The following is a 12,698-nucleotide window of genomic DNA, read 5'->3' on the forward strand; positions in this document are numbered from 1 at the left end:
AGCATGTTGTTCTCAATGGAGACGTCTGCAGACGTTAAAGAAACCTCTGGCGTGCCACAGGGGAGTGTTATGGGGCCATTGCTTTTCACAATATATATAAATGACCTAGTAGAAATTTTCGGAAGTTCCATGCGGCTTTTCGCGGATCATGCTGTAGTATACAGAGAAGTTGCAGCATTAGAAAATTGCAGCGAAATGCAGGAAGATCTGCAGCGGATAGGCACTTGGTGCAGGGAGTGGCAACTGACCCTTAACATAGACAAATGTAATGTATTGTGAATACATAGAAAGAAGGATCCTTTATTGTATGATTATATGATAGCGGAACAAACAATGGTAGCAGTTACTTCTGTAAAATATCTGGGAGTATGCGTACGGAACGATTTGAAGTGGAATGAGCAAATAAAATTAATTGTTGGTAAGGCGGGTGCCAGGTTAAGATTCACTGGGAGAGTCCTTAGAAAATGTAGTGCATCAACAAAGGAGGTGGCTTACAAAACACTCGTTCGACCTATACTTGAGTATTGCTCATCGGTGTGGGATCCGTATCAGGTCGGTTTGACAGAGGAGATAGAGAAGATCCAGAGAAGAGCGGCGCGTTTCGTCACAGGGTTATTTGGTAAGCGTGATAGCGTTACGGAGATGCTTAGCAAACTCAAGTGGCAGACTCAGCAAGAGAGGCGCTCTGCATCGCGGTGTAGCTTGCTGTCCAGGTTTCGAGAGGGTGCGTTTCTGGATGAGGTATCGAATATAATGCTTCCCCCCTACTTGTACCTCCCGAGGAGATAACGAATCTAAAATTAGAGAGATTCGAGCGCTCACGGAGGTTTTCCGGCAGTCGTTCTTCCCGCAAACCATACGCGACTGGAACAGGAAAGGGAGGTAATGACAGTGGAACGTAAAGTACCCTCCGCCACACGCCGTTGGGTGGCTTGCGGAGTATAAACGTAGATTTAGATGTAGATGTAGACAATCTGGACCAACAGTGCCTTGATGAACTTGTGGATAGTATATCACGACGAATACAGGCATGCATCATTGCAAGAGGACGTACTACTGGGTATTAGAGGTACCGATGTGTACAGCAAACTGGACCACCATCTCTGAAGGTCTCAATGTATGGTGGTACAACATGCAATGTGTGGTTTTCATGAGCAATAAAAAGGGCGGAAATGATGTTTTTGTTGACCTCTATTCCAGATTTCTGTACTGATTCCGGAACTCTCGGAACCGAGGTGATGCAAAACTTTTTTGATGTGTGTATTAATAGCTCGTTGGGATCTCGTATTAATTTCCGATCCAGTATCAGACCGTGGAAAGGCATTAACTTACAACGAAACCCGTGAGTGCGTGGACGCAAAGGGCCAATGATGTTTACGGCATTCGACGCCGCACGTATTGTCTACCATGCAAACACAGTATTGGCTGCTAATGGCAACAGGGGGCAGGAGTGGAGGTATCCATTGGTGAACACAGCATGAGACTATGGAGCGAAGTTGAATTGCTTGGTCGACGAGTAACTCACAATATTTCTTCAATGCAAGTGTTGTTGATACAAAGCAGAGCAATGCCAACGATAAGCAAAGCAAACAGTGCATTATATCTACAGCAAAAGTTGTCGAAGTTGACATTTCATCAGAATGGTACCCAAAGAATTTCGCAGAGTGAGAAAGAAGTGGCAGCTGGAGTATTAGTGTTTCTGCAAGATGAGACAATGAAATGTGTGGTGTCGTATACAGTCGACTGTGCGTACAATGTACATGAGAGGTACAGTGATGACGATACGTGCTTATCAAGTGAAAGTGATATTGTAACAGGTGTCGAGCCATGTGGTTCATCATCCTTGAGGGACGGGGAACCACAAATCCCCTCTCCAGTGAAACGTAGCAAAGGACAATCGTTGTCCAAGGAGCGGATACCAAACATAATTACGTTCATGAAAGATCATCCGCAACATAGTAAAAACCAATTATGAGCATATTTCGAACAAGTCCACAGCAATACCACCGTATAGCGCATAAGAAAAACTACGGATATTCAAGGGATAACAATGTGCACTTGTAAAGTCTGATGTTCGCGCGTTTCAATGATGCTCGATACAATTTACAGGATGTGTGTGATAATGATCTACCACGTTACGTATATCAGATTGCGCGCGACATAGATTACAGCGATTTCAAGAGAAGTAGTGGATGGTTGCATAACTTCAGACAGCGCTACAGACTTGTAAGACACTCGGTAACTGGGAACCAACCAAAAATTTGTAGATAAGATAAACTTATGCCGTCGCTCAGTAAGGAATTTGTTTTCAACTCCGATCAATCGGGATTTGAAGATGAAATGCATATGAAAGGAACCCTCGAAATTTGAGGTATCAAGAGAGTTGTAGCAAGAGCAACTAACGTCAGTGCCTTAACATATTCATATTCAGTCATGTTTGCAAGACTTCACTTGACTTGCGGTTATTTGGAGTTTTCATACAGCTGTAAAGGGAACAACACGTATGTCATGGACATTGTTATCTGGGTGGCCTGGACGTTACCGAGTGCCCGACAAGGGGCACCGGCTAAACTAAGAGAAGTGCTTTTGTATTCCAACATAGATCATTTCAGAGCTGCCATAAATGTTGCGTTTTGTAGGCCTGAAGCTTCCCAAAAAACTCTGCAGGCCAAGGGACGTCGTAATGCATTGGCACGCTGACCTAGATTTCTCTCACGCCCTTGGTTTCTGCTGTAGCAAGAGTTGCCTAATAAGTAGGTCCAGGTAGGCTGTTTTTCCGCCTCATCGACCGAACACGTTCTCTGCACAATGTGGGAGGAATTGTTGGTGCCAGCATTCTGTCTCCAGTAAGTGCTTCGAGATGTTCCTTTCCCTAATAGCTGCATGTGGCTTTCAAGACCCAAACATCCACTGCAAGGTTTATCGTTAAACGTCTAAACTGTCCAGAGAAATACTGTTCGAAGGAGAGCCACCACAAAGACCCCGCATACATTAACAATGTACACGCTTCCTTCAGTGCGTGCTCATGCTGATAACTTCCTGTCGTCTCTCTCTCTCTCTCTCTCACACACACACACACACACACACACACACATACGATGTCTTGGGTAAAAAACAACATTAAACTATACCCTAGAATATGGAGAATAGTGAGAGAGTGACTCGTCCTCTCTCATGCTGACTGTTAACCTGGATTGTTGGATGGTTATTTACTGTGCTTTGAGAAGTCGGAGGAGCTCTGCCCTCTAAGATTCTTTCTCTTGTGCGTGATCTTGCAAGGGCAGTAGGGAATATTTACGTCACAGAAAGCAAGAGTAGGAAAGTGGGTGTAACAGAACTACATCTAGGATATGAGCACTGATTTTGGCCAACAGCTGATCAAAATAACTTCCTTTAGTTTGATTCTGGTCTGCGTATAAAAATCATATTCCTTTAGAGCAAACTATCCCTCCTGAAAGCTGTGTGACACTGGGACTCTTATCACCCGGAAACCCTGGCTGTGAAACATATTATCGCACTGTCTGCAGCTTCACCTTAGAGGATAGCCATTTCCACGATAAGCTCCACAACAGAATGCTTCACATTCGCTTCGTGCCATCACATTCCATCAGTTATCATCACCCCGTTACACCAATATGATTCTACATGCATTATTTAAGAGTGGATGCCTAGCTGGTCGTCCTTCACAGTTTGTAACTCCCAATGCTTTTGCCTTCGATCCTGATAGTACGACTCTTTGTGATCGCCGGCTGGAGTGGCCGAGCGGTTCTAGGCGCCACAGTCTGGACCCGCGTGACCGCTACGGTCGCAGGTTCGAATCCTGCCTCGGGCATGGATGTGTGTGATGTCCTTACGTTAGTTAGGTTTAAGTAGTTCTAAGTCCTAGGGGACTGATGACCTCAGAAGTTAAGTCCCATAGTGCTCAGAGCCATTTTGTGATCAATGTCGCACGCCGTTTTTCATCCGGTGTTCACGGTGCAAGTTAATGGTTTGTTTTGAACATTTCTTGAATGTCGACGATGTCCCATTTGTGAAATGTAATACATACATCCCATAGAAGGTTGATCTCCGCACCTCTTGGACACTCATTTTCTGTCGCCCTCCTGATGCACGTGTAAGTCATTAGCAGCTAATGTTTTTCCTGTGGTAATTGTTAACACAACATTTTTCAAAAGAACCGTATTAAAGATTGAACTTGCGACCTCGCACTCAAGGGGTTCCTTGTTAGTCCCTACTTTCAATGTGTAAGCTGTCGGTTTTAGATTTATTGGCGGTGGTGGTTCAAGAAAACGCGGGTTTCCCTCCCTCACTCTCGTTTCAGGTGGCTAACTAGTTACAAAACTAATTTTATTTGGCACTAAAAAGTGTGACCTACTCTCTCTCAATTTCTGCCTGTGGTCGTGTGCCGACCAATAAGGGTGGACCTCTGTAAACATAGCCATGTTTCTACTCCCACTTTAAATCGTTTTGATTGATCAATGGCAACTGTTTTTACAGCTCATTAAACATTTTTCTTGCAGGACCTGAGCGTACTATCAATTTCTCACATTATTCAAAGACACCCTAAACTTTTTTGTGCCCATTCCTCTTATCTTAACGACCTGTGTGTTTCGGCGATTTCTGACTCCCTGCTGTACTATACACTGCTTCCGGGACTTTGCTAAAACAGCACGTGTCCCCAGACCGTACGCAGCTCGCTAAAACCAGTCTCCGTTGCCCCTGCACAGCCTAGAAATACGAGGGCTATTCAGAAAGTAGGGAACGTTCTAGCATTAAAAAAAAACAGAAGTACAAGAAATGCATTTTATTAAGAGAGACTAACATATTACTTTTCCACATAGTCACCAAGCACATTGAAGCTCTTATCATAGCGGTGGACAAGCTTTGAAAGACCTTCCTCGTAAAATTCTGCCGCCTGAGACTTCAGCCAATGAGACTTCAGCCGCGTCGTCGTCAAGGCCCTGCGTTGCAAGCCAGTTCTTCATCTTGGGAAACAAGTGGAAGTCGCTTGGTGCAAAATAGGGGCTGTAGGGCGGACGAGGGAAAATTTCCCATTTGAATGAATTAATTTCTTTAGTATGGTTTGCCGTGTGAGGTCGGGCATTGTCTTACAAAAACAAAATTTTTGGACGTCATCTTTCCTCGGCGTTTGTTTTGAACTGCTCTTCTAAGGCTCTGCAAAGTTTGACAGTGTCGGGCAGAATTTATGGTTGCTCCACATTCGAGAAAATCAAATTATCCCAAAACACTGTCGCCATCAACTTCCTTGCTGAAAAGGTTTGCAAACATTTTCTTGGTTTTTGGAGGGCCCTATAATTTTGTCTCGCAACTGACGTGTTTCACCCAAGTCTCGTCACCAGTTACGATACGATCCAGTAATGAATCACCATGTTTGTGGTAGGCCTCCAGGAATGTCAATGTTGCCCCCATTCGCTGTGCTTTATGGTGCTCTGTAAGCATTTTGGGCACCCATCGTGCACAAAATTTGTGGTAGCCTAACTTTTGAGTGGCAATTTCAATCAACGAAGTCCTTGAAACTTGTGGAAAAGAAAGCGAAAGCTCCGTTATTGTGAAGCGTCGGTTTCCACGAATCGTTTCATCAACTTTAACGACAATATCGTCAGCCACAATGCTCGGGCGTCCACTTTTCTCTTCATAATGAACGTTGGTTCGGCCACTTTTAAACCGAATGCACCATTTCTGGACTGAACATTCACTCATTACGTTGTTTCCGTACACTTCGCACAATTCACGATAAATTTCTATACGTTTTAGGTTTTTTGCCAACAAAAACCGTATCGTAGGCCGCACCTCACAACTGGCGGGATTTTCGATTGCAGCGCACATTTCAAATTCGAATATCGAAAAAACCATACACGCAGAGACGTTCCCACTGTCACGGATGGATGCCGACTGAGCTGCCGAGCACGCACATACCAGAATATACGCGATCGGCTCGGACGGAAACGTTCCCTACTTTCTGAATAACCCTCGTGCAATATGCTTTGTGACTTTTTGTGAGTCTGGTGTCGACTTTCCTCAAAACACTGTCGAGCCTGACCTACCAGTGGCCGGCCGCGGTGGTCTAGCGGTTCTAGGCGCTCAGTCTGGAACCGCGCGACTGCTACGGTCGCAGGTTCGAATCCTGCCTCGGGCATGGATGTGTGTGATGTCCTTAGGTTAGTTAGGTTTAAGTAGTTCTAAGTTCTAGGGGACTGATGACCTCAGAAGTTAAGTCTCATAGTGCTCAGTGCCATTTGAACCATTTTTAAAGTTCTCTCTCTCTGTTTGTTCCAGAATTTATTTCTCCCTCACAGCAGCGTTCTGTTTCTCAGCCACCTGCACCAAGCCTGCTATAAGAAAAAGATGGCAAGTTATAACTTGCTGGTAAGGCATTCTGTGTTCCTATTCGTCCTCTGAAAAACGGAGGGAGGAGTCTGACGGTATAGATATAATATTTAAAAAATTGGACCAAACTCATTAAAAAACTTAAAAAAAACGTAAATGAAGAAAAAACAGTTTATCGTATTACTCGCTTTTGCACTTCAAGTGCGTGTGTGGTTGTATGAGTGCATGTGTAAATAGATTAGTTTTTAAGTTTCACTTATCACTAGCTATCCAAGGCATAATAGTTTTAAGTGTGAGTTCCACCCAGTTCATTTTAGTGCAGCTGTTTGGGAAGAGACATCCGTTTCGTTCTATTACTAAATTATTCCAGCTGCTTAAGGCAAGAAATGTTTAGAGCCATTCAGTTAAAAGTATAAATTAAGTCTTCTATTTGTGTGGAATTTCACTAATAATAGTATTACTGTAAGAGAAGCTATACCTCTGCAACAGCTATAAACAGCACTGCAATGTAAAGTACAAAAAAATTTTTCAATCAGTACTATTATTTTTAAAAACCAAGAACTGTAAATAAAAAAAATTCAAACAGTAACGAGAACTGTCAATTTAAAAGCAGTATTACTTCGTGTATTGTAAAAACAACATTTGTGGATGTAAAGCTGTATTACTATTGTGAGCACTTCTGTCTGAATAAAAAATAGTTATTCGTTACCACACGTCTTTGTTGTTATTTCACAAATCTCTACCCTTACAAATGTATATAAATGCTGTGCAAGACGCACAAGATGTTAGTTTAAAACGTGAGGGAGGTAACGTTTAATATGGAGGAAAACAAAATATATGTAGTGATTGCATGGGATTTCGCCTATGGTGCTGCATGTATAGGTTTTTGGGAACAGGCGGCGAGTGATCGTATCCGCTTCCAAAGACATATAGCAAACATGGCTGAAATTACATCTCCTGTGCTTGAAAAAGAAAAAAAAAGATACTTAGGATCTGGGCAAAGCTACATACTATCTAAGTAGGAGATATGTAGAAAGAAAGAAAAACATAGAATGTGAGGTAAAAAAATTCATTTATTTAAATTAATCCAACTTGAAACTAATTTTACGTTTTCATAAACAGACACAACACTATTTTCACACATCTTCTTCTTCTTGAGCTTATGGATAGCATGACATCCGTAGAATTCCAGGTCTTGGACAGATGCCAACTTGAAGATTCGCTGCATCCGTGTGATCTTCTCCTCGCCTTTGACGTAGATGGCAGACTCAGGATGATCGAATATTCGAAATGACATCATCATTTCTTTATACGGTATACCATGATCGTCCCAGTGGAGTCCATGAAAGAAACGTGTTAGCCACTTTGCACTCCTCCGTGTTTCAGCACAGTTCACACCCTTGAAAGGCCTCGGTGATTCAATTCTTGCTGAGAATGTCTCTATTATACCAGCATCTTCTGTGCAAGCTATGAGCGCAACATCTTTAAGTATGAATTGCCTACATTCATCATCCCACAAACCTTGAATGTCGGCAACGATGTTCACACTGCAAGTTGTCATTGTGAAATGGTCAGAGCATGCTACTGCACTTGGTCATTTATACAGCACGCTGCCCAACACCAGTAAGTGGGAAATAGTTAATCTCACGTTTATGTAGAAGTAGAGCATGCTTGAAGAGGATTCAAATTCGATTCGTACATCTATTGGTCTTGATTTAAGTATCTCATTCCGCTTAGAAGAGTCTATTACGATGACTGGCGCCAGCTTCTTGAATTTCTGTGGAATGCGTAGGCATCCTTCCTCTTCAACATCTTCATAGTAAGAAGCATGGAACCTTGCATACATCTCAAATACTAGACTGTATACATTCTGGTTCTACAGCATACATATCAAATCCTAGAGTGTACACATTCTGGTTCCATTGTCATGGCATTAGTTACTTTACAGTTGTCAAGTGCGATGGAATCATTTGCTAAATTTCCCCTTCTATCGGTAGGAAGTGCAAGTATGATGACTCATGGAGCTTCCAGTTGTAGAGATGTTTTAATAGCCCATGTCTGTCTGCTCCCTAGCGGTAGCACTGAATACTCAAAAACCTCGCATGAGCGAAATATTAATGGCAGATATGTATCCGTATTCAGAACATTTAAAAGCTTCAAACACTTGTCGTCTGCAACACTGATATGTGGGATTTTCCTTATTATTTTATTGATGAAGTACTGGTTCTCCTCTTGAGCTCCTTGAATGTATAAGTTGCTGTCCATTCCACTCTGTACCAGGATATGTTCCTATTTAGCATTCATAATAATTCTCTGTATGTCCTAAAAGTACCCCATCTTTAAGAGGTATGCATGCAGTAAATCGACAGCGCTCTTCTGCTGTGCAGCACACAGGCTCGTCTATGAACCATCCTGCACTTTCAAAACCATTCAAATCCGAGGATGATGATGAGACATATATTGTAAGGGTTATGCTTTGACAACATTACATGTTCGATCAATCTCTAACCCATTAAGTTTATATCGTATTTCCTGGAACAGGAATGCCACAGCATTAAGTGTAAGCTTTAATCCCACTGCATGACTACAATCCTTTTTCTTAAACGATCCATCCAAATACATGAAACTCTTGCATTGAAGAGTCAAAGCGTCTTGGTGCTAGATGACAATCCTAATTTCAGGTCGTTGAAGCATAAGGCATATGATTCGCTCATCACATTCCACTGGGTGAGATATATTGAGCGTCGACGTCATTGTTAGGTTTCAACTCCATTGATTTAAGAAACTCGCAGTTCGCACGCGTAACCACATTGCGGTTTGCTGCGAAGTGCTGTGCTGTGCGCTGGTTTTATACCTTACGCCCATCTTGTTTTAGATGTAATCATACAATGACTTACTCACCTCGCAAGTCAACAAGTTGGTTGTTCTGGTCTACAATACGCAACACCATGTAATCTGAACTGTCACTCTAAGGTATACAGCGTTGGTAGGAGTCCCAACAATCCCATACCCTGTTCCATCTAATGAGAAGAATCCGCAAATTAAATGAATCAATCTGTCGTTATGATATGAGTTAGTTACAATGTTACATTCAACACAGATTGTACTGACAGGGAGGATATCCACTATCTGATCAGATTTGTGAAATTTACTCGGATCCCTCTTCAAAACCTGCCCTTTTGTGGAACCTATTGAACCTTTCTGGTTAAAGTCAATCGATGCATTCACCGTCCTTATTTCAGATTTAAGTGTTCTAATGTTTGCACGGAGCTCAATCCCTTTTAGAGACTGTTTTAAAATTTCGTTTAAATCGTCGATATCGTATGCGGCAGGTTTAATTTCCACAATTTCGTTTTCACCATTATGTTCCAGATGCAGTTTATTGCTAGCCTCTGTTTTATTTGGAATGGTGTTGTATATCTACAGTCCAATCCGCTGCATTCTCCAATCTCCAATGCTTAACTCAATTGGTGGGAAGTAATTCGCACGTAATACGGACGATCGTTCTTTTAAAGTCAGAGTATACGACATTGCATTTAAATCTCAACTGGTGAGTGAATGCTTGGTACCCGGCCTTATATATCGTTCGTAAAAGTCAGGAGGAACATGATGCACAGATGATCACACAGGAATGTATTAAAGTCTGGGTAGCGTTGAAAATTGTAAAACACATATCTTCTGCCTGTGGTGCATCGTTGTAATTCTTCTGGAGGTTGCAGGTCACCGAATGAGTCGAAATAGTAGACGTTATTTGTATTCCTTTTTTTAATATATGTTTCCCATTGAGTTCCAGGTCCTCCTGTTACATCTGGATTCACAATTACTCATTCTCCTGATTTCCACAGAGCCTTTGGTCATTGATTCCGAATAAACACAACTCGGAATGTTGAATTTCTTCTTAACAAAATTAAGCAGGTCAGTATTTGTAAGCCCCTGTTTGATGGGACTGCTAGGGCTCTTTGTTTTTTGTTTATGAAGAGATCTAGTCCTCTCTCGTATGGTTTCAAGTATAGTCCTTTCCCAGTGGCTGCTGACTCCATCAAGCGGTTATGTCTCCTGTGAGTTTTGTGCATTCTTTACTGTCTTGGCAATAGCCGCAGCACCCCCAGCCAGTGAAACCACCACCGAGAGACTGGCTTGGGCAAGAATGAGGAAGGGAATAATTCCACCCGACGTCTTGGGTATTGATAGAACCCTGCGTGGTTTAATCGATCTTCTGTTTCTCGCTCCTTTCTGCTTCAGGGCGCTTTTACCTGCATACATCGCTGCCAGGATGCAGTTTTTAATGCACCATTTGGTTGTCATCTTCTTCCTTAGCGCTCCATGTCCAGCGCTCACAACTTGGCTGAACTTCTTCACACCCAAGCTCAACTTAGCTTTAGCATGTATAGATTTTTCAGCTGTTAATACTGCATTGCATTGACCTACACTATTATCTCCTCTCGCACGTATTGCCTTACCTTAATCAGCTAAAATTCGATCACGGGTGTGTCGCTCTTCTTTTGCTGCGCATGCGATGTTGTAATCCATAAACGTTTCTCGGAGCATATTATTCCCCTTATCAAGCGTATTCCCTTGTTCTAGCGCCAGTAACGTGTAATTCGACTGGTAATTTGTCGAGAATACCGCCTCTTCCTGTAATGCGTCTCCTATCACATTATGTTATGATATGGATGCGGTTGTGATCTGCGCACCTTGTTATATAGCAGATCGTCAGCTTCGATCCAGCTGTCTTGTAATGCGGGAAAACAAAGACATTTAACTATCGCTCTATTCCCTCGACGCCGTATGACCCTCTCTATGAGGCACACATCTGGTTCCGAGCTCTTCTGCAACTCTTCTGTGTAAAAGCATTCTGCAATTTCAGTACCACTGCTGTCCTTTGAGAGGTAGGTTCTAGGATTCGTTCTCTGCACTTTGGAAACTGTGAGTATCTCGGTTGACCAGTTTGGCATGTATGACTTGTGTTTTGAAGTATGTACTAAATCACCTACATTAAAATTGCTGTTTGCGTGAATTTAGCATTTTAACATGATTGCATACTGTATCTAGAAGTCTATTATCATGAACATCGGTTGGTCTCATCTTTATTGTGCAATGTTTGTTTCGACTATACTGTGCAATTATTTGCTGGAGGATATCGGTCCATTCGGGCTTTCACTGATCAGACATTCAATGATACTCGCCTTCAGGTAGGTGAATGTGGAGTAGTGATCTATTCTGTACCGCTTCATCACAGTCTTGAAATATCTATTGTAAAATTCGCCGCCATGATCTGTTTTGAAGGTTGTCTGGGCTTCGATTCATCCCCATCTGCAGCAATTGCTCAAACACATGCGCGGTATTCTTCCCTGTTTTCGCTTTCACGGGTGATGCCCAGGCAAATTTAGAATAAGTATCAATAACCATCAAAATATATTTTAATCCGTTATCACACGTGAATATTCCCTCTTATCCACAAGATCCACCTGCCGCAGGTTGTCCAAACCTTTAATCTATGAGGGTATGTTTTGCCTGCTGGTTTGTGTAGTTCTTGAACTAAAATCTCCATACTTATTCGATGATACCTCTCTCTCTAAGCTCAGAAATTATTGAAACAACTTCAGCGGAATGAGCTGAATTACCAGCAGCAGCTGATGCTATTAGCAGACGTAGATAATCTGTTATCTCATTGGTATCGTCGTAATGTATATAAAGCTAGAGTCGATTGCTCACTCTTTTATTCTGATTATCAATGCCATTACCGCTGCTATTTTTTTTGCACCACTCAATATAGGTTTATAAAGGAACATAATAATTTTTTATTATTATTACATGTGTATATAATTATTCGAGTCCATTTGAAAAGTATTTAACACTGACGGACAAAAGAAGATCTACGCACTTCGTTTATTATTTTTAGTAATAGTTACCTTTCGTTGTTTTCTTGTCCTGGTGATAAGACGTGCTGTGTAGAAGCTAGTGAAATAGTGCTACGTAATGAAAGCAACTGCTGAAACGAAGCGACTTTCTTTATTACGATACCATGGATCCTAGGTCCTGTAACTCTGGAAGATTATTATTATTTTGATTTTATATGGAGAATTTAGATGTAGGCGACGACCTTCACGATAGCGCTGGTCAACAACAGAGGTACGTGAATGTGTTCACCCATTTCCCTTCGTGGCCGCCAATGTCAATTTCAATATTTAGCTCATATTTGCCGCGACATTCAGATCCTACAATCTTTCTTTTCATTTAATTACGAAATCCAATCATTTTCTTTCTTAGATGAATAAATGCATTTTTGCCACAATTCTTTTTACGCAGACCACGGGGATTGATAGTACTTAGAACGTACTTGTCTCTAT

The sequence above is a fragment of the Schistocerca cancellata genome, chromosome 1 (assembly GCF_023864275.1).
Source record: "Schistocerca cancellata isolate TAMUIC-IGC-003103 chromosome 1, iqSchCanc2.1, whole genome shotgun sequence".
Lineage (NCBI taxonomy): Eukaryota > Metazoa > Arthropoda > Insecta > Orthoptera > Acrididae > Schistocerca > Schistocerca cancellata.